The 24,052-nt window shown below is 39.9% G+C and overlaps 1 protein-coding gene across 5 annotated transcripts in view; it reads right to left on the reverse strand.

The window, feature by feature from the left end:
* The window catches only part of LOC113026982 (zinc finger protein 469-like), a 227,278-nt gene that overhangs the window by 166,546 nt on the left and 36,680 nt on the right, over window positions 1-24,052 (reverse strand). For all 5 annotated transcript variants that reach the window (XM_026176342.1, XM_026176340.1, XM_026176338.1 and 2 more), the window contains one exon: window positions 1,110-1,150. The gene's annotated coding sequence lies outside the window, so the exon portion shown is untranslated. The remainder of the gene's footprint in view (window positions 1-1,109; window positions 1,151-24,052) is intronic.

The raw sequence follows: 24,052 nt of genomic DNA on the forward strand, positions 1-24,052 counted from the left end.
CTTCTCCTCAGGCTCAGTCCAAATGCCAAAAACTTTCATGCCAGATTTAGTGCAACTTCCATATCAGTAGGTGCTTAAGCCTCTGTCTGTCTGTTCTGTTGTCTCTTCCTCTTTTCTCCGTTTCTCCTTCTCTACTTCCCATCATTACATTAAACCATGGCTGCGCCTGATATTCTCTGCTAGATGTAACTTGTCTTTGAGAAGATATCACACTGCACACAGTTAAAGTGGAGACCAAACCAAAAACAACTTCTCATTTTGATTAATCCTATTCTGCAGAATCTGACTCATTACAAGACAGAGAGGTCCAGAAGTACCAGCTGCCTGCACCTCACCTCACCTGGCCTGCCTGCACACATGCCCGTTTTCTAGGAAGGCAGAAAGGCCTTATGAACTGCTCTAATACAAAGACATGGGAACTGACAAGCCTCCAGGGCTCACTCACTTTTCTAAACAAGACCCTTTCACTATACACGCTCGCTTAGGCAAGCATGCCTGCCCTGAGTCACACTGTGTATGCATGCTTACAAACAGCCACATATCAAAACACACAAGCCATGAGTAGTAGATTAAACATCAATAATATTCTGGTTAATGTCTTGCTCTGTCTTGCAGAAAACAGGAATAAAGTTTATAGAGCATAACCATAATTAGCTTTGAGGGTGAAGTGGATAGGTGCGGTCAGTGAAGACGTCTGAGACACTGAGGCAAGCTGAAGTCCAGCAGGGCCTGCAATGTGGATCAAAGTGGCAGAAAGTGGGACAGTCTCTGTTTTATTAGCCTGCTGCAGCACGCCCTGCTCTGTTTACAGGCCTGATTCAGCTGCACTAAAACCAGACCACTGACTGCTCACTTATCATTTGTGCACCACACAGACAAGAAAAGCTTATATCCATGCATAAATATACAGTGCTAGCTCTTGAAAGCAAAACATGTGTCATAGCTAACAAAGTGAAGCCCCCTTGCATGTATGTAAGTAAATAATAAGAGCTTGAAATCACAGGTTTGAATGAAAACACTGTGTTAGTGGACAGGAGGAGATTGAAGAAATGATAACGACAGAGGTTGAATATAGAAGTATAAGCCTATATCTGCTTTATTTCATTTACCTGTGTGGTCTTGAGTCTTCAGCAAAGATCAAAACTGCAACCTGGGGAACACAAAAAGAAAATATGTTATGCAGATGTAGACATCGACTACCAATAAAATACAGTAGGTCAACCTCGGGCCATTCACAGAACTCTGCAGTGAGTTCAGCAGCTATAAAGTGCGATTAACCTCATCCATTACTGATACACATGCACAATGAGCTGAGATTTACTGTGAAGAATACTGTGAATACTGGTCTACACACAAGATGGTGGTATCATTTTTTTCCTTTTAATAAGAGTGATAAAGCTTCAGTCCTCCTGGGCTCATTTTCCTGCCCAGATCAAACTATGTCATATCTCTTATCTCAAAAAGTTTCATGTGCATGCGGACAAAAGGTGCAAAGTGCATAGAAAGTACTTTGCAACAAAGATTCATATGTTTTTTTCCAAGTGCAATATCAATGTGTAAATTAGGGCTGCCACAAACGATTATTTTGATAGTCGACTAGTCACCGATTATTTATGCGATTAGTCGACTAATCAGATCATCATCCACTGGACATAAAACTACAGCTTATTGCACCAGCAGCATCTGCTCTTATATAACTATCATTAGCTTACAGCTTTAAGCTTTTAAGGTGCTAACTAAAAATAAAGACAAGATGATAGTTTATTCAATTTTAATGAAATTTGCAGATTGTTTCGGTAAAGTTTAATAAACTCCTTGCTATCTAAAATATAACAGGACACCAGAGTATATTCTCCAGCATCTCACACTTCTGATAATCAGCTGTCTGCTTGAGTTTATTCAGCTGTGTAAAAACTATAACTTTAATCTCAGCCAAACCGATTTACTCAGGAACAAATAAAATACAAAAAAAAAAGCCAAACAACAACATTTTTAATTTATCTAAGTGACTCGTATATATTTAACCTGAGTCGCGAAAGACGGTGGTGGGTTTGAAAACAATTTGCCGGGAGTCCGGTGTTCTCACGGGGCTAGTGACCTAGCCCCCGGCTAGCTATCGAGCTAGTGGGTAACAGACGTCTCTGAAAACGTCGGAGCGCTTTTGAAAATATGTGGTGTCCTGATAAACTGAGCCGATATTTGAGGTTTACACAGCTACATTCTCGCCTGAAAATATGTTAAACGTTTATTTTGTGACCCAGAAAGAATAATAAGAGTAATATTAAAACTAACTAGCTACCGCCATTGTTGGAAACTAAGCTGGGCCGCGCTATGAATTCTGGGACACAGCTGCTTCTTCTTCTTCGGGGTTTAACGGCAGCTGACATCCTTGTACATGCTGTGCTGCCATCTTCTGTTTCAGTCCGTTATTACACTCTTAAATCCTGCTATTATTCCTGTGTCTTTTGCGATCTTACAAAGCTTCAAACGACACGTCGACTATTAAATCAGTCGTCGACGATTTTGATAGTCGACGTAATCGTGACTAGTCGACAAATCGTGGCAGCCCTAGTGTAAATTATAGAGATTCAGAAGATGTCTGGCAATAAAAGCATCAGCGGGGTAAATCTCTTTTGCCCCTTTGAGCCAATCTACTTTACAGTCAGTAGCCGTAGACACGATGTAAACAAACAAGTAAATCAGCAGCATCGACAATTTCAGACACCTCAGAGCAAGTTTTGACTCCTCCAGTGCAAGAGATTTATGGCCCGTTAGTAAAGTGATGCAGTCAAAAACAATTTTAGCTCTGATTTAGCGATTAATGGCTAACAAAATGTAGTGAACAGAAAAAAAAAACAATGCAAAATTAAAGTAATATTTGATGCGACTGCTTTGCATCATCACTAGTTTCCCTAAGTGCACTTGCACAGTATCGTTAGCAAGTAGGTCATTCCAACCATCCTGGAGAACTTGCTACAGTTCTCCTGTGAATTCAGGCTGTCTCAGTTACTGTTTACTCTTTAATGAATGATTGTGTAATATCGATGTCGGAGATGTCCCTCTGCTCCAGGACTCTTATCTTGGATGATCCTGGGTGTGTGCTACAGACCTAAATGGACTTGAGCGGATTTTTACTATTTGGAAAACAAATGTCAGAAGTGTTATAACCTCACAGTTGTGTTTGACATTACCATGATTCTTAGTTATTAAATTGCCTGAATATATTTCCACCACTGCAATTTGGTTAATCCACTGCAATAGTAAATCTGTCTACAGGCAGACATCTGTATCCAAACACATTGCTGTTTGGTGCAGGCATGCCATGACAATCAAATTGGCTTTCCAGATCACAACGGTACATGTGTTTACCTGCACTTACATATACCCTTAAGAAAAATAAAGTAAATTAGAGCCACAAAACCTGTGAAACCCTTTTATTCCAGATTTACTATGATTCTGAACTTTAAAGCAAGCTGTTAATGAACTTCTGTGCTTGATTTTTGCTTATTCCAGACAAACTTTATACTTTTTACAATTGCATTGGGATATGTGCCACAAACACCTGCACACATTCCACTGATTTACGGCGTTGGGAAATCTGTAGTTAATAGTCAGAGCAGTCAGATGTAGAGAGGCCAAAGAACGGGCACATGCTTAACTGTATGTTTTGAGAAACACACTTTCAATACACTGATCACACGTACATTGTACAGATGCAGCAGAACATGGATGCACACACGTGCCGGACAAACCCTTTGCAATCCTGTTTTGACAGGCAACAGGACTGAGTGTTGGAGATGAGGATGTGTGTGAAAGACTGGGCTTGCTCGCTGTGGATGAAGCTTTGGAACGCACACATGGAACACGTAATTGAATGAGAAATGGTCTCTCGTTGGATCGAGACAGTTTTCTGGCACAGTAATAAAAGCATGAGGTCGGTACAGCCTTTTTGCTGCCTTCATTCTGTTTGCAGCACTTTTATTTGGTTAGCCCCCTTAAGTTCTCCGTCTCTTTCCTCCCGGTGCCAAAGCATGCACAATATCATGAACCTGTGTTGTTCAATACGTTGCAAAAAGTATAAATCAAATCTAATAAAGAATGGAAAAGACTTGTTTCCAGGAGTGAGTGAGACATCGTGATTGGCAGAATGGTTGGCTGTTGCGCTGCTGTTGCTACTCTCCCTCTCCAGTGTCACATTTCTCCTGCCAAAATGGACAAGTGTTGTGCTCCTGGTTTCAGAATTTTATCACAACCATACAGCCACACACAAGCCAGTCTTCTCTGCTTGGCTTCTCAACCCACACCCTGACACCAGTGCTGCCATTCTCACTAACATAAACCACAGGTTGCTAAGAGGAATGAGTCAGTGTCACACTGATGAGAATCCCCATGATATGTGCAGCAGTTGGATGCAAACAAAAATAAATGATAATGAGCATACCACACAAGCATGACACGGGCAAATTGATTTACAATCCATCGCCACAGAGAAATAAACCATATGTGTCAACAAGCTTTTAGCTCTACATGCAACTGGCTGCCACCATCAACAGCACATTTCTCATTTCACTGGCACTCTGGGAAGGTTTTAAAGATCTCTGAAAGGAACCAAAATAATGGCCTATATTATGGTAAAAATAAAGGACACCCTCTGTTAATTCTCATGTCTTCAGGATGTGATTAAAAAATACTGGGGGCAACCAGTGCTACCCCTCAGCCTCCTAGTAGATGCACCTATCATATAAATGTGAAAATCCTATGTAACTTCCTTCTTGAATTCTTCTCAGTCATAAAATTTTCATAAAACTTGACCTCTGACCTTTACCTTGAGGTTAAGGTCACTGAAATTCAAACTCTGAGTTTTTTAATTGATATAGTTATGGTATTAGTTTGAAAATCATAGGCGATATCTTTCTTGACTTATCAAGTTCACAAACTTGGGTATCCACGCCATCTGCCCACTCACCCCCACAGTGGGGTGACCAAAATGTCAAAATCAGCCTTTTATGGCTGAGGGGTAAGAATGATCTAGTCTTAAAATTATGTCAATTAAACCAAAGAGGATCGTTGACAAATACATGACATATTACTGAGCACCATTATATCTTTAACAAAAAGTAGTCCTATTAAAAACTAAGCACACCTCGGTCCCATTAGCTCACAGAATCACCTTTAGATTCTTTTCTTTCAGCAATTCCGTTGCAGATTTGCTGCTGTGATCATTATCCTGTTTCATGACCCAGTTTCAGCCAAGCTTTAGCTGTCAGACAGATGGCCTTACATTGGACTCTAAAATATTTTGGAGTTCATGGTTGCTTGAATATATTCCACTTGTGAATAATCTTTCTCTCTGCATGATGATGGATATCAAATTGTTTGGAAATGACCTTAAAACCTTTCCCAAACAGATGAGGAGAAGACAACTGCTTTTTTATGTTCACTGACGATGTCTTTCCTCCTCAGCATTGAGTTAACAGGCACCTGAATTGCAAAAACATGTGCTTTTAGAGGTGGTCAAATGTGCTGATGATCAGTTAATCAAGTACGCTTGATTATCAGTTTATGTTCTTGATTCCTATGGAAACAGTAAGGATTGACTTTTTCACAGACTGCTTTTGCACTGTGGCTTATTTTTTGTGAAACAAATAATAATTTTCCAATACAATCATCATTTGTGTGGGACTGACATAACATGAAGGAGAAAACTTCCCTCTAACTTACATGGCATGTAAAGTATGATCATGAAATTCCCTAGACAGTTTCAGAGGCGTCATAATGTGAGAAGATTTAAAACACACACCATGTACTAACATTTCGTTTCCGATAAACAGAAACAGCCTCGAAGGGATGAAAATGAGTGGTGAATCATGTGGCCACTGCCTGAAAGTGCATCATCCACATGCTTCTGGTTCCAATTCACACCCCACAGACTCCCATTAAAACTGCCGTGGGATTTTCTGACCAGCCAAGTCATCTGTGCTTCAGTTTTGGTGAGAGAAATTCTAGTATTTTATACTAATAACATAGTTCTACATAGTTAGCAAATGTATAGTATATGTTAACCAAAGTTGCCTTTCATGGCTGATAACTTGGCTGACAACTGTTGCCTTCCAACTGGTTTGGGCAGCTCTGCCTGGTAGTGGAGCCTTCCCAGGACCATGATGAGCCACAACTCTATGCCAGACTGTCTTCACTGAGTGTGGTAATCAGCTCAGTGTGTTTAACTATTTATGCTAATAAATATGCATAATACTTCTTCTTTTCTATCTTTGAAGCTTCTTCTAAACTGGAATCCTATCTGCCTCCAATGAAAGTCTTCCCCAGGATTCCAAGCTGTTCTACACTCTCTGTGAAGCAGAGGTGGGACCAAGTCATTGTTTTGCAAGTCTCAAGTAAGTCTCAAGTCTTTATCCTCAAGTCTCAAGTCAAGTCTCAAGTAATGTCAGGCAAGTCAGAGTCGAGTCTCAAGTCACTGGTGTAAAAGTCCGAGTCAAGTCACAAGTCTGAAACTTTGAATTTCAAGTCCTTTCGAGTCTTTAAAAAAAACAAACGAAAAAATAATGTTGCAGTTATGCTAAATGTAAATATTAGACCATGTAATTTTAAAATCTGTGTTTTTCTCAACACATGACAAAATAGTGAACTTAGAAAATATACACAAATTGTGAAATTGCACCTCTTTAAAATGCAGCTCAATTAAACTTAGCTCCAAGAATAATTTTCACCGACAGTTCTGAGATAAGCTGCATGTTATTCTTGGATGCGGTTGTAGGACCAGCTTTAAAATCGCATGACAAAAATATCATACACATTAAAAAAAACTGTATCACCAACGTAGCCTGGAAAACATTTGCTAGTTAGATGAAGTCAGCTATCTCATCGTAGCATATTTATATGCATATTTATAATCATACGGTTCTTGGAGTGAGTGCATACACTCATGAAGTTTAGTAACTTCAGGTCACTGCAACAAGCCCAGGTACAGTTTACCGACGGATGGGTGCAGGACCTTGAAATGCACCGTGTAGAACGAAAGACCATCGTACGTATCATAAGTTTACCAGTCTCACAAATCGTCTTCATAAATACACATTCGTTAACCGTTTATTAATAGGACCTTTGAGCTCAACGGTAATTAATTAGTAGTGGAAATAATTTCTGGTAGCATCACAGAAATGTAGCAGTGACAATAATATTGTATGCTGTAATCGTACTGGACAATTAGTGATACAAAAAACCTGTTTTATCCTGTGAATAAAAGTATGTGTTTTTGTCAGTGTACCATAATAACAGAAGCGAAACGCAATATTGTGTCAGGACAATTCACTATTTATGCACAATAAACACAATAAATAAAGGAGCATAGCGCGACAATTTCTGTTCAGCACCAGACTTGCTTGTAACCTATATCACCAATTATGTTAAGAAAAATGACGCATTAATTACAACAGCAGACTGACCTTTGTGTAAATGCTTGGAGCAGACTAACCTGTGAGCTGGAGTGTTCTAGGACGTTATATTTGATCTTTGAATGGCTGCAATCCAGTCGCCTCTTTGTTACTTCGGAAACATGGCTCGAACAATTTCTCTTCAACGACGTAATCCGATAACAACCGATCTCTTTACCCGTCGGCTTCCCGTGGCTGTCATGCGACCGGCTATTGCAGTTAATAATACAACAGCTTCTTGTGTTTCTTTTTATCGCTGTATAACTGATTTTAATTGAAAGCCTGCGTGCGCTAGTACCGCTTGCCACGAGTTCCCAGAATCCTTTGCGGTTCTACCCGTGAATGACGTCACATTTTCAATCTCTATATAATATGCATGTTAAATTTTGTATTTGGGGTAAAATATCAAGTCTTTTCAAGTAAACCGGTTCAAGTCCAATTCAAGTCCCAAGTCATTGGTGTAAAAGTCCAAGTCAAGTCACAAGTCTTAGAACATTTTTTCAAGTCAAGTCTAAAGTCATAAAATTAATGACTCGAGTCTGACTCGAGTCCAAGTCATGTGACTCGAGTCCACACCTCTGCTGTGAAGGAATATGAGGAAGTTTTTGTCTGCTGTAAAACCCTCCACCAGTCCGATCTCTCCGGGGAAGCCTGCTCAGTCAATTCCCCTCCTGCCATGCAACCTCACAATAGCTCTGGTTTCTACTGACCTCTACGCTCCCAACAAAATAGCTTCTTGAACTGAGCCCAGAAAAATTCTAGTTATTTCCCCAGCCATTGGTGCTTACTTTGAGACTACTGTGGATAGGTTGAAAGGTACACTGTCAGCTGTTGGATTGTGCTTTAGAGTCCAAAACCTTACTCACCAACTTTGGCTCACGACACTCCTACTTGCTTTTATACCTCCCATCTAAATATGGTCACCTCTGGCTCCAAAGACACCAACACTGTGGTGGCCAAAACACTAATGCTGAGGCCTCAAAACAGTCCAAGGTGCTTGTTTGTTTTTGATTCACTGAAGTTTTTGCCACTAAATGCTGAGCTGGTTTCCCTTCACTCTGCTCTACTTTTAAAACCTCAGCACAATCAGTATGTTTACATGAACGTGCGATCGTGGCTCAAGAGTTGGGAGTTCGCCTTGTAATCGGAAGGTTGCCGGTTCGAGCCCCGGCTTGGGCAGTCTCGGTCGTCGTGTCCTTGGGCAAGACACTTCACCCGTTGCCTACTGGTGGTGGTCAGAGGGCCCGGTGGCGCCAGTGTCCGGCAGCCTCGCCTCTGTCAGTGCGCCCCAGGGTGGCTGTGGCTACAATGTAGCTTGCCATCACCAGTGTGTGAATGTGTGCTTGAATGGGTGGATGACTGGATATGTAAAGCGCTTTGGGGTCCTTAGGGACTAGTAAAGCGCTATATAAATACAGGCCATTTACCAGGCCATGAACGTAATGCAGTCTGGTCTTCAGTGATTCATAAGAAAAAGTGATTCCGCTTCTTAGTGGAAATAGAGTTGGCACAATGTCAGACTGAAGATGAAAATTGTGGGTGCATATGAGTCAATATCAGGGTAATCACATCACGCAGAAACATTGACTAAGAAGCGCAAAGACAAGTAATATTAATGTTATGTGTACATGGACTATAATATCGTAACTGAAATACACACATGGCATCTTTTTACATCTTGTCATTCAGTTCTCTGTCAAAAGTATGTAATATGCCAACAAAAGCTGCATTAATGTTATTTCAGTCAACATAGATTCACTATCTTGGTTAATGCTAATCTTTACCAGAACGATAATGGCAGAAAATGTTTCAAGTGGGGACTGGGGTTAACAAAAAACAAGAATCAAGGTTACATAAGGTTACATTTTCTGTGATGTCATTTTCCATTACAAACACTGAGAACCACAAACACCAAGGCACATTTCTTCGATTTGGTTGTTGGTGTAGACCAATTTTGCAGTGCTGACATGAGACCCGAACTCACGAGTGTTGAGAAGGTAATAGTAGTTCTTGGTTTCTTGGCTGCGTGCTTCTTTGTAAATTCTAATTCTGGTATTTTCAGACCCTTTTGCAATCTTTATACTCAATCACTGCCTTTCTTCTCTCATTTGTCTGTAGTTATTGCCAGGCTTTTTATAGATCAAATACTGCCTTGGATGGTCAATTGAATGTTTTCACACATCTAGTGGAGCCATGTGCTGTTTATATGGAAGGAGGTTTCCAGTCTATCTCAAATTCCAACTCTTCTGGCGTTGAATGAGTATACCACATTTCTGCATGTGGTGAAAATCTCAGTATCAAGAATCTTTTCAGATGTCTGTGCTCTCTATACGACTACAGAGCAGAAACACAAGAGTTGGTTGATAACTTTTCTAAACAATGAGAGAATTTCTGTCTCTAAGCTGCAGAATGGAGACAAATGCATTTTCACAAAAATTCATATCAACAAGTTAGCAGATCTCACATCATGTTCATTTTCTTATCAACTGTCTTTGCAGCCGCGAGTCACGTGACACGAGCCTTCTGCTACTTAGACATAGCTGCAAACAAAAGATTATTGATGTGTTTCCCAACCTTAGACCACACATGTAGAGAATTAATATTTACAGGGAAGGAAATGATGGCGGTGTTTACCAGCTTTTATGGAGAGAAGCAAATGGTTCTTGCTTAGGATCCAAAGGTAATGAGTGGTAGCTGTCTGTACTTCCAGGGCACAACTGTGACAGTTGGTTTTACTCACAGGTTTATATCAAGACAGTAAGGTGACAGATAGTGGATTTAAACTGAAAATGAAAAGCAGACCGTAGTTCACTGAGAAAGTTTTTTAATTAACTCCACATTTTTTTCTGGCACACCCAGATGCTCTTTGCTTTTAATGCTATCCATCTATTCTCTCATGTACACACAAAAGCACACAAACACTGAGTCTTTACACTCAAAGCCCAGAACAAGTGTCATCCTAGCAACAGTTTTAGGACTTTGTGTTACAAAAGTAACAACAAAAGCAGGAGTAATGCCATCAATGTTAACTCAATAAGCTAAGGTTTTACTTAAGGTATTACTGTGTGCGCATAGCCTGAAATATTACCAAGACTTCATAGCTCAGGGCATAAATATTGTCCCTTTTAGATCATTGTCACAAATACCTGTGATGCGTATCAGCCTGAAGGGGAAAAAAGCCAAGGTAACAACCACATGCTCTTTAAGTTAGCTCTAAGTCGGAAAAAAAAAATCCAACTGGATAATTCCAGTTCTGCAACTTGCTGCAATAATGACTAAACCAGTATGAATTATTGTTATTCCTGTTTCTAATTAGGTTAGACTCCAGCTTTTTATTGTTATTATTCATCAGATTCTGCAGTTCCACCTGCATTAAAAATACCATTCCAAGACCTAGTGGTGACCCGCAAATGTTTAACACTGCTTCAAGTTCAAGTATTTCTTTAAAGCATAGAAATATAATTGCAAACACATTGAAAAAAAGTTTCTGGTAGATAAGAAAACCTTTATAAAAACTACGTGTTTTGTAGAAAGACCACATTTTAGTTGTTTCACCAAGTAATTCATGTTAATCACGATAAAGAGCTTATTATTCACTCTCAGGCTAAAAGAAGTTTTTTTACAAATGTTATTTTGCCTTTGACATAGCTCATTAAACAATCTCTCTACAGACTACAATCTTGACAGAAGGTTTATGGGAAAATGAGATCAGCATCTGTCTCTGGATGATGATCATGACTGTGGATTTACGCCATGAAGTTCACATAAGGATACTAGCAACAAGTAAGTTTCTGACATGTTTTTAACTGTGTTTTTGCAACAGCATTCTTCTAGATTCAATTATTCGAGCTTCCATCATTCAACTGCAATCCAGATGATAAGTCAAAGACGTGAGTCAGAACAAATTACTAATCTAATCTACAGTTAATAAATAGCAGCTTCACTCATAGCTGGACTGGCCATCGGGCATACTGGGCATTTGCCCGGAGGGCCACTGGCGATTTTTGGTTTTTATGGGCCGATCGATTTTTTTTTTTTTTTGGAAGGGTATAAATAATGAAAGGTGTTGGATTGGCCAGTTGGTCATGATCGACTCTGGGCTGGACCAATTACAGCCGAGGAGGTCGGATGCACCCTCCCCCCTTGTTTAGCAGTCTTATAGACGAACTAAAGAAAATGGAGAAGAAAAAAAAAAACAAGCGCGTCCATGCTCACAGGTGTACACACGGGTGATCACACCCACAAACTACACCCTTTTTGGCTCCTACTTCAAAGCACACTGTGTTCTGTTGATCTTATGTGCTGCACAATAATGTTTAATATTTAGCTTGTCTGACATTAAGACTTGGATGACTCTTAACTTCTTACACCTTAATGAAAGCAAAACTGAAGTCATTGTGTTTGGGCTTCCTAAAGATCCCAACTTCTCTCTTGACTTTTTGGGACCCCTAACCTCCGATTGCACTTCTTCCATTAAGAGTCTTGGAGTTATTTTTGACAATGCTTTTAAACTTGATAAACAAATCAGCTCTGTAGTTAAGGGATCTTTTTATCATTTACGGATTTTAGCCAAAGTCAAGTCTTACCTTTGCAGGAACGATCTAGAAAGAGTGGTCCATGCTTTTATTACTTCACGGCTGGACTACTGTAATTCCCTCTATGCCGGCCTAGATCGTTCCTGTCTACATCGCCTTCAACTGGTGCAGAACGCTGCCGCTCGCCTGTTGACCGGTTCAAAAAAAAGAGACCACATCACTCCGGTTCTCTGCTCTCTCCACTGGCTCCCAGTTGCTTTTAGGATTGATTTTAAAATCTTACTGCTGGCTTTTAAGGTTTTAAATGGCACTGCACCTTCTTACCTGTCAGAACTCCTTAGTACTTATCGCCCCAGGAGATCTTTGAGGTCAGCCGATCTGATGCTTTTAGATGTTCCCAGGTATAAATTAAAGACAAAGGGAGAGAGGGCGTTTGCTGTGGCTGCACCCAGACTGTGGAACAGTTTACCTCCTCACGTCAGATTCTCCAAAAGCCTAGAAACTTTTAAAACTGCTCTTAAAACTCACCTCTTTTCATTGGCTTTTAGAAAGGTTTAATTTATTTGTTTATTTATTTTTTATTTGATCAGCGAGGTGTTTTACGAAATTGTGTTCTATTGTATTTTTATCTGTATTTACTGTACAGCACTTTGGTCAGCCTTGGTTGTTTTTAAATGTGCTCTATAAATAAACTTGACTTGACTTGACTTGACTTGACTAGTATTTACTGTCATATTCCCATATATCATTGTGATGTTGTTTATTCTATTACTCTTGGTCTCTTCTGCTTGTTTTCTTTTTTCTTTCTCAGCAGGTGACCCAGGTGATTGATATATGCATTTTTTTTCTTCTTTTTTTTTCTGCTCATTCTGTTGGTTTTTGTCTTTTGCCCTTCTCCCCCGTCCCTCTTCTCAGCTGTTTCTCTTTCCCTCTTTCTTTCTCCCCTTCTTTCCCCCAGTCAAGTCTGTCCCGTATTCAGTAAGTGAAAATAAAATGAACAATAAAAGGTGAATCAAATGGACCATTACGGCAAGGCTGGGATGGTCAGTTTGGTAAAGTAAATCCGTTGGGCATCTTTCTTTGCCTTTAGACAACGATTCTGATGGCAAAAGAGCCAAACGGGACAGGCAAAAAAAAAGAAAAAGAAAATGGAGAACAAAAAAAGGAAAGGAGGTGCAGAAAAAATTAGGGCCAAATAGAAACAAGCGCTTCAGGCAGACGCTGCCAAATGTGTAAAAATAACTGAATTGTTTGGCGGTAGCTATGGCATAGCTTCCACAGATTTAGCAACATCAGCAAGTGGTGGAGGCCAGCAGGGGGATAAGGGAAAGGGGAGGCAAGAGGAGGAGAGACCGAGGCGGCCGCCGGTGTTGTGCCAAAAAGTGATTGCCTGCCAAAAACTGATTTCCAATGTTTCCGTGTATTTTTTATGTGTAATATCTTTATGTATGTTGGTAAATAGACTTCGGTGAACAGCGTTTACAAAGGGATTATATATAGAATTAAAAAATTATCTGTTTTTTCAAGTATCTTTACAGCTCTGTGTTATTGTACTTACATTATAACCAATCCGGTCCTTTATCCTCACTTAAAATATTTTTACAGAACTATTGTCCTATTTGCTGCCATTTCTGCTGTCCTCTTGGCCAACTTACTCTTACAAAAGACATTTTTAATGTTAATGAGATTTTTTTAACTGCATAAATAAAGGTTATATAAAGTTTTTGGCAAATACCGGAAATCACTTTTTGGCACAACACCGCTCATAGTGGCAGAGCAACTGAACTTCAGGTAAGAAGTTATGACCTGCTGTCTATCTGTGTCAGATATAAACCAAGTTTAGTTGTAGTTTGTTTTCATTATGCTGACTTTTTACAGTCGCTTAGAATAACTGGTACTGCGTACTAGCTAGCATGACAGAGTTTATATACTGCTGGGCGGGTGCTATGAAGTTACTGATAGTAAATTTTATTTTATGCTTAAGGTTAGTTTCTCAAACTCCTCAAAATCTTAACAAATTGTGTCAATCCTTTCATGTTGCACCAGGCTGATTTATCATCAAAAGTGGAGAAGTCTGTGACAGAGGAGACAAAAGAGCAGCAGAGAGAGATGGAGATGGAGAGATGACTTTATGTCATCCATGAGGGATGCATTTGACAAATGTTTCACATATTATAGCCCAACAAGTTACTTATAGCAATTTTAATACGAGCAATCAGTTTTTGGCAAATACCGGAAATCACTTTTTGGCAGACAATCACTTTTTGGCACAACACCGGCTATTGCAGTTAATAATACAACAGCTTCTTGACATTTTTTGTGTTCCTTTTTATCGCTGTGTAACTGAGTTCAATTGAAAGCCTGCATGTGCTAGTACCTCTTGCCACAAGTTCCCAGAATCCTTTGCGGTTTTACCCCTGAATGACGTCACATTTTTGGTGGGCCGGTATCTAGTCAAAATGCCCGGGCCGATTTTTTGTCCCAGTCCAGCCCTGGCTTCACTCCTACAGGGTGCAAGGGCTCTGAAATCCAGTTTGATGTTGTACTGTTTATGTTTACAGTGAACGTGCAGGATACGTAAATGTCTTAAATCAAAACCATACTGTAATCCAAACCGACATGCCACTTGAAACCACTAGCCTTGACAGCCTGAGGTCAAGTCACACTTATGCAGGAACAAAAACATCACAGCAGTCAGCTTGGAAACACAAACACCATCAACAGCGACACCACAACCCATCCTATCATATATCCCTCCACTAGCAGAACTAGCACGTCCAGGAACCTACACTAAACCACAGGTCCCATAGGAGCTGGGGGCAGAATAAATGAAAAACCAGACACGTCCAACACTACTGTTTGCCTACATAAGACTGAAGCACACATATGTAAAATCAGTACTACTGGATGTGTTTTGACTAAGTTGTAGACATAAAAGTGTATGAGATCATTCTAATATTTATTCATTATTAAAATAATTAATATTTGATCTCACAAAATGAGTCCTTTTGCAGTCCAAACTGCTAGAGCAAAGCAGCATCATATTCATGTTTGTCAACAGCACTTTCTATCATCACTGATCACTACTTAAACCCAAAGGTGCAAGCACCCATCATCTACCTCTAACACTTTCCAGCCTTCCCTTGGCTACTGGACATAATGACTAACCCCCACCAAGTCAGGACTGTTTGTCAGGCACTAAAAAATGAAAAACAAGCACACTAAAAGTGGAGGTTCATTTTTAGATGCAATTGGTTCTGCCAAGAAGTTAAATTTATTAGAAGGTTTGTCCACAATAACACATTAAAACCCTATGAGAGGGTGCATGTTTTTATTCTGCCTACAGTAGGAGTTTTCAATGGAAAGTGGAGGAGGGGAATAGCTCCGGTAAGAGTCAAAGTACACTGCAAAAGTACTCAAGTGGTTATTTACTGTAGCAAGAGTGTGTGCTGGAATTGGACAGAGTCGTGTTCTGTATCTCCGAGGGAGTTTAAGGCATTCGGTGTAGTGGTCAGGCTGGATCACGAGCCAATCTTAAGAGTGTGCCTCGTGTCTCAAACAATGCTTTTGAGTTACAGCACAGTGTTTGAGGTTAGGACATGTGGTTGAGGATTGGTCCAGAGCACATACTGAACTGAACTGTCTGTAGAGGAAAAAAAAACACATAGTTGCTTTGAAGACAAGCATTGAATGGGCTTTACCTTGTGTCTTCTGGTGATGATGTGCACTTGTGTGTTTTTACCATGTCTATCATGATTTCCTCTCATGCACACACCAAAGATGTAGACATGCATGTAAAGGTTAACTTCAGAACCTCACCAATCAACTCAAGTTAACTAGCATACGCTTCAGAGAATCCTGACCACCGGAAAAGGATATGTAGGTATAAAATATAGATATGATTGCATGAAATAGTATGGAAAATATAAAAATCAACTAGCGCTGATGTAGCATTTGTTTTACTGTATTTTCCTGGATGATTGTCAGCCTTTTAGGCCATTTGGTGAAAGTTACTAGGGATGTGTTAATTCTCAGCCATATAGATCTCAGTCGTCTTAATCACTTCCGCTGAAGACAAATGGGTTTCTTTAGCAAGTACGATTTTTTTTTCAAGATTATTTGTTTTAACCTCTCTGAGCTGCCTTCAAGTATTTAAGACTTATGAATGTGCTGTTATCATAGAAGAGTGTCAGATAAGAAAAATCACAGCTTTTTAAATGTACTTAAGCGTGAAATATACAACAAGATTGAGCGTTTCAGTTTACTCTTTGGTGCAAACGCCAAAGAAATGTGTTGCAATGTACGAGAGAGTGCTGGACAATAGATAAAGTTAGCACGCATACACTATAGGCTGAAAATGAGAGCAGCGTTGCTGACTAGAGAAATTAACTATTCTAACTATATCTACTACATACTATATAACTATATCAGAGCATAGTATCTGCTGACTGGCTGACTGGTTCATTGCAAGAACCAACATTACTGAGGAACACTGGCAAAAGTTACGGCAGGACTGGAAATGTTGTTGAGTTATACTTGTTATACGACTCCAACAGGATTGGTTACAGGCCACCTACTGAAGAAATTGTGCTTTTTCTTAGTGTCTCATAAATCTAGGAGAAACTGAAACATAAAATATCAATTTTCAGCTTCAGTGGGCAATTTCAGTGATAGATAGGAACTTATTTAGGCCCCACCTGCTATTTGGAAAGGGGGATACTGCAATAGGTTAGCAGAATAACATTCTCCAGCTCTGCTAATTGGCATACTTTCACATGGGCTGGAATGCTATGATAACATCCACCTCTATTCCCTGAGGGAGCCTTGATCCTGTAGGCGTTTACTGGCTCAAGGGAACATTAACATGTGGATAAAAGCAAGACAGAAGGACTCCTTTATGAATATACAGAGTGGGGGCTGGTCTCTCACTCTTGGACACACATGTGGTATTTGGGTATATCGGCATGCTGATGTTTCTAGCACTGCTGTTTTGATGCACTGGGGTATAGAAGGGGGCTGTGAATGCAATTTCTGTCATTTAGGGGCCTCTACTGTCAGGTAGCTGTCACGCCCCATGCACAGTAGGAGGGGCTATGGGGCAGGGAGACTAGAGGGGAAATGGGGTCGATTTTGGGACAAAGTGTGGCCCTGTCTCTGCGGGGATGGTCACATAGGCACAGGATTGATGGGGTGGTGATGAAAGATGAAGATGTCAGGGAACAGACATGCATTGAGAGTGGGACCAATAAGAGAGGCCTACTGAGTAACTTGGGGGCCCATCATCACCTCCACTCTTTGGCCTGTGCTAAGTAGAAGAAAGTGGGGGAGGCAAGAACGGAGAAAAAGGGTAACTGTCCAGTAGGGTCCACACGCACACGCACATCAAACCACTGTAGGTTTATTATTCTAGAGTGTGACCTGAGCCAGCTGCCCCAGAATCTACAGGTCCCACAGTATGCGTGCAAGCAAGATGCTGTGAATCAATTACTTCTCTATGCTACCAAAGAAAAAAACAACTTCACAGTCTGCTTACGTGTTTCATGCTGGTGGACTGTGGAAAAGAAACAGCAAACATTGCTTCTTTTCCCGTTTGAAGGCCATGACATTTCGCGCCAGAGCTCCATTGCTTGGCTTCATAGATATTTCTGCTACACAGAAACGTGAGACTGATAAGAATCAGTCCACCAAGGTCACACCGTGTACACAGAAACAGAACTTTTTTTTCCCACCTCAGTTCCAGTACCTCAACTCGGGATATTAACCAATACTTTTTAGCAATCCAGTACCACTGTTTTTGGTTTATGCATGCAACTTACTGGAAGTCAGTATATTTTATAAAGTATTTGTCATGAATCTGGTCTAAACGACCTTTTTTCTTGCAGTTTAGACAACTATGATTCTCCAAAATTATTCTCACTTAGGGGAGAGTTGAGGTGTTTTTCATTCCTGGCAGCATGGTCTGGCTGTATTCACGGACAGACAGTGAGATGGATGAATTGACTATTGTTTAGGGAGCATGTGGCATTTATGTCAAGGGACAGAGTAACCAGAGACAGACCCTCTCCACAACAGTAATTTGGAGTCTGGGTGGCACAGGAATGTGGTGAGGGACGGAGACTTGTGGGGCATTTAAGATTACTAACATGCTCAAATTATGGGCTGGGATTCAAACACTTATCGCATTACACATACTCAAGGAGGAACCTGCTTCTAAGATTAATTCTTTTAAAACTGGTGAAATCATCAGCAAAACATTATCCTTTTTCCGTGTGTTTTTTTTGCTCTGACATCTTTTAGATACTGTTGGACTAAAGGAGCATAAAATTAACCATTTTAAGGTAGGGTTAAATGAAGGTGCAAACCTCATGTGAAACATACTGGGCTGTGTCCAAAATGCTTCCTTCTGAAGCTCCCCTTTAAGCTCAGTCAAACCAAATCTCAGCCAATGCATCTGCTCTTAATAAAAAACAATAATCAACCCCACCAAACCAAAAACATCAAGCAGTGCATGTATAGTTTGCAGCAGGTATAGGCTTCTATAGACTGGCCCACCGCAGGAGAGACATTTCACATGCTTGTGAGCAGTTATAGCGGTGGAGTCTGTTCAGGTCAATTTCAAGCCAAGCTAGGTCTACGTGTTATGTAGTCTTCATTTTCTACAGGCAAGATCTAATAAAAGTTTTCCATGTACACAGGGAAGACAGACACATGGTGTTCATAAGGGACATAATGCTCTCCCTGCTAAAATGTAATGAAATCCTCTCAGCGGTGAAAAATTAAAAACACACCAAAGGATAAATGCACACATACACATATAGAGAGCATCTCTCTCACACTCACCGTCTCCGTTTCCTTGTCTGTTCCACTTTTCACCTTTCATCTTGTCCTAATCTAAATTGTCAGCACTCTTTTGGAATTCCATCCATAATCTGAAAACCTGTATTCAAATTAAAGAAGTCTGGAATATAGTTTTTACTTAGCACACTGTCCATCTCTCCTTCTGTGGTTAAGACAAAACAAGCAGGGACAATCAGCAACCCTACAAATCTTATAAATCACTTATACACCAGTGTGAACCCTTTACATAGTGGGGAGAAAGGGTGTAGGTCAGAGAATAAGTCTTAAAACCAAGTTGTATGTAAAAAACAAACAAAAAACAAAACAAACAAAAATGAGAAAACACAAACAGTTGTCACTGAACATTAGCTGGAGTTTAGCAGAATTGTGTAGCGTTAACACCGAACCCAGACAGAAACAAACACAAAGACAGTTGTGCAGTACAATACAGCCAAGCAGTATAAAGCTGATGTTGAGCTATGTAGGTACATATTAATATGAAGGAGTAACAGGCTAACCAAGGTTTATATATAGCAGAAGAACAAACAGAGGGCAGCCAGGCTTCAGGCTGCCACTAAGAACAAACTGTTTCCAATTGCTGAAGTAGACTCTCAATGGAACCCCCCCAAAAAGTCTACATCTCAAAAACCATCCTCCTTCTCCAACTGTGGGGTGCTGATGATGTCTGCAACATGGGCCACTGGGGTTCCTATTCATTTTGATGGGAGACCATGCCAAATGTCAGTGTTTATAAAGGAGGCCTATTATCATTATTACCATTGCGCACTTCCATATGTAGCTGCCCCGGCCATGACCGCATACAATCTGATTATTACAATAAATCTCTCCAGAAAAAAGGACACAGAGCAGTTCGTTTCTTTATGGCCACAAATCCTCTTTCCAAGGCTGATCAACACATAGAAACTAAAGATCAAATGTGCAGCAAGCGCAAGGACGGGACAGTTAATCTCTCTATTTGAAAGACAGAAACACATCTCAAGTCCATGAAATAGTAAAGGACTGAAGTGTAAGAGTTCACAGACTGCAAGTGGAACAATCTGCACTAACAGTGTGTGACAACAAGGCCAGGTTAGGCCCACAACAGTCATAATGTTGATGCTGGAGCATGAAGTAACCCTGGATGACTCTTAATATATACATGCAGAAATAAAAATACAGAGTGCTTACTGGCTGCTGGGAGATGAGTGAGGAGTACTGGAGTTAAAACACTGTTGTTTTTGTGACGACAGTCTTGAAGAAAAAGAGAGCTAAGATCCAAACACATGTGGAAACTTGCTGTTTTACTTCATTCTTCTGCAGCGTCCTTTTTTACATAAACGGGCAGCTTAATGCAAGCTGCATACAGTTCCAGGTGGAGACACCCAACACAGAAATTCCAAGATAGCGGCATTAAATCACCTGTCAAAATGTACGTATGCACAGGGTATTCAGAGTTCATGTGAGAGAATCCTTCTCTTTTATGATAGCCCAGAGTTTAAAAAATCCAAATAACAAATCCCTTCCTTACTTAAGCCTTATAATTTTTTTTTATAAACTTTAGTAAGTTTATGAAAATAAACTTTGAATGAAATATAAGCTCTATTCTTCAATTTGTGTCTATTTCTCCTGTTTTAAGTACTGAAAATGACTTTTTTTGGACTTGGGTAGACTAGAAAATGCACCTGCTACCGTATGGGGGGTAGCAAAGGTATTTTAATGGAACACAAAAGAACACTAGACGCAGCCTTGGAAAAGATTTATGAAGTCTCTGCTCTCCATCACAGAAGTAAAGGACCAACACCAACATGTCACAAGTCCAAGAGTGTGTGCAATCAGTTTTGAACACATCTGCATTTTTGCACACGGTTCGAGTTAATGACAATGTGTGTATCATTTGTATCTTGAGGCATTGCTCGAGTCTTTTGTGATAGTGGGTGGAAGCCAAGGCCTGGCTCTATTGCTCCATGTTGGATCTGGCTCTGTTTACCTAGTGCTGATGGAGTCCAGATGGGCTTCCTATTACTCGCCTCTCCTTCACAGTCTTGCTCATTCTGGACCAGCAATTCCAGCAGGACAGCTGGACAGCTGGTTCTTAATTGGGAGGCAAGAGATGGCTGATGTTTTATCATGGCAAAGCTGGAAATTGATTTAACTGCTATGTCCTTCAAGGGATGGAAAGGTGGTGTGAACAGGAAGTGACAGACACCAACTGACTTCACCCTTAGGAATGAAATTACTTTAGTGGTAATAATACAACGGACTCCCTTCTGATACACGGCATTTGTAAAATAATTCTACACCACATCTTGTCATAGATCCTATAGTGCCATTTTCTTTTAAGAGAATTTCTTGGGGGCAGGTTTCACACTGATTATGATAAGTCTCGAAAGGAAACTAAGCCTTCCCCTCTGCTACGGAGAAGACGGGGGGCTTCGGGGAAAAATGAGCCCTGGGCATAATGCGTAGATGGTCTCCATCCCCCCCCCGCTTTTCTCTATGGAAAAGCACTCCTAAGCCCTCAGGGTAATAGCTTCCATGTGCTGAGCCCCTATACTCCAAACAAAACTGTAATAACAACACGGAAAAAAAATCTACGTTACTGCACTGCTTGTCATAGTCTTCAAAGAATGACACTTCAGCTTGACTGAAAGATGTACCTCTGATGACAGCTGAGGCCATAATGTAAGGCCTGGTTAGATATGTCACCGAAAGCCCATCATCACTCTCGTGTGCAGACACCTGACTACATACATATAAGCACATATGTCTCACACACTTATAAGTAATACACTCCAAAGAGGATGTATAGTATATATGAAGCTATGAAAACATTTTACCAGCATGTATGATAAAGTGTATCCAATAGACATACACTGCATTTGATCCGGAGGATTAGAGACAGGTTACAGAAACAGTTTCAGTGACCATTTCAAACAAAAGGAGGAGACACTTCAAACCTTTCTGAGAGTGTTGTTTATGGCATTAACAGGCTACTGTTCTGTCCAACTATAATGTGTCTTTTTGCAGATTTGCAGAATCAAATAACTTCAGTAAAAATAAAACACTATGCAAACGTCTCGAGCCGCTCATTTCTTTATATTTTTCTTCCTAGGAGCCAGACTTTCTTGTAATTTTTTAAACTGCTCTTGTTGACTAGGTCTCCAACTTTTCTAAAGATTTTTCAACTTTTTTCTTTGGGCATATTTTTCCACCCGTTTCTGATCCAGTTCTTGTATCTGACCATTTTCAGGAGAACGTTTTTTTCACTTGCATTTAACAAACAGAATCAATAATAAATTGTATCTTTATGTCTGCCATATAGACACAAAATTTAATCCCAGTTATTGAGATCAATACACAAAAAGCCAAAGAGACATTGCTTTACTTGCATAAAAAGGTATTTCTGAATCAACAAGATGATTCCCAGAGTCATTAGCTTGAAACATATCTTGGCATGATGTGCAGTGGACAAAAGAAGTGTCAGGCCAAAGAACTCTTTACAGCAGATAAACAGTATGGGAAAGTTGTGTCCTTAAGAAATAGAGGGGGGGAAAGTCTAGCAAAGACCTGATACAGGACCTGAGAGACGCATTTGGCCCTTGATCCTTTAAATTCAGTTGAAGCCTCAGCCGAAATGGTCTCAGTGGAAGGTCAAGGAGCCACTTTTAAGACAAAGGGAAATGGAGAGAAAAGGCTGATATACACCAGATTACTCAAGAACTGGACATATGTTTATTTGTTTATTTGTTTATTTATAAGGAACCCCATTAGCTTCCACAACAGTGGTTGCTAGTCTTCCTGGGGCCCAAACCCTCAAATACCATCGAATAAAATGTTACACAATGAAGTGGATGCAAAATATCCACATAATTTGCCTCTTACATCCACAATAAGGTTTTACAATTCTGAAAATATAAGCATGTAAATAGAAAAAAATATATATAAAAAACACTCAAACAAAATACACAATTTCCATTACAAGTGACATTACCCTCTTACAATATTTACAAATAAATTAAAAACTGCCTAAATAGGCTTTTAGGTGATTTTTAAAATTATGAATAGAAGCCAATTCTCTAATTGCATAAGGCAACGTATTCCACTGAAAAGATGCTCTAAATATAACAGAGTTTTTCAAAAAGTTACTTTTAACTCGAGGAGTTACTAAATTGTGGTTAGTTGAGAATCGTGTAGCATGATTATGTATTTCACCTGGATACTGCAACTGAGCATAAAAAAAAGTGTGGTGTGTTTACCAGTATTGCTTTCTTTAAAAATACAAGTAAGCCATAGTATAATTTAGCTTGTACAGAAAGCCAAGAAAGTTTATCGTGCATTTTATCAATATTTGTATAATATGAACACCTTAACACTAATCTGGCCGCCCTATTTTGAACTAACTGAAGTCTGTTCAGATCTGTCTTATTAGCTGCTGACCAAATGATTGAGCAGTAGTCTAGATGAGCTAATACTGGTGCATTAATGACATCTTTCATAATTGAAGAAGTAATATAAAAGGAGCATTTCCTAGCTATAGCTATGCCCTGTCCCATTTCCTTAATAACAGAGTTGATGTGCTGAGACCATGAAAGGTGGTGGTTTATGGTAACACCAAGTAATTTAATCTGGGTGACCTGTTCTAATACCGATCCAGCTATGGAAAGATTTAGTTGTGGGCTGTTGACTAAGCGTCCTATACTTCCTAATAACATGGATTTGGATTTAGACACGTTTAAAATCATGTTGTTTTTACTTATCCAGTCAAACACATTCAGCAAATCTAGTTGTAATATGCTTGTCAATTCAGAGTAGCTACTGGCTGAATAAAACATGGTGGAATCATCAGCATACATTACAAGATGAGATTTATCCGGGACGTACGGCAAATCATTCGTGAAGACTGAATAGAGAAGTGGACCGAGGCAGCTGCCTTGGGGTAGACCACAGTTCATTTCACAGCCCTCCGAGAAATAACCATTATAATAAACCTTTTGCCTTCTTCCAGACAAATAACTTTCCGTCCAGCACAAAGCAGCTGGTGAAAATCCATAACATTTTAGTTTATCTATCAAAAAATCATGATTTATCAAATCAAATGCAACACTAAAATCCCAAAATACCACCCCGGCCAAATTCCCATTATCTAAATATTTATACCAGTTATCTGTCATGTGAATGAGAGCTGAACTGGTGGAAAAACCAGGTTTGTAAGCATGTTGAAACTGAGTGAGT

The sequence above is a fragment of the Astatotilapia calliptera genome, chromosome 7, assembly GCF_900246225.1.
Source record: "Astatotilapia calliptera chromosome 7, fAstCal1.2, whole genome shotgun sequence".
In the NCBI taxonomy this organism is placed as follows: Eukaryota; Metazoa; Chordata; class Actinopteri; order Cichliformes; family Cichlidae; genus Astatotilapia; species Astatotilapia calliptera.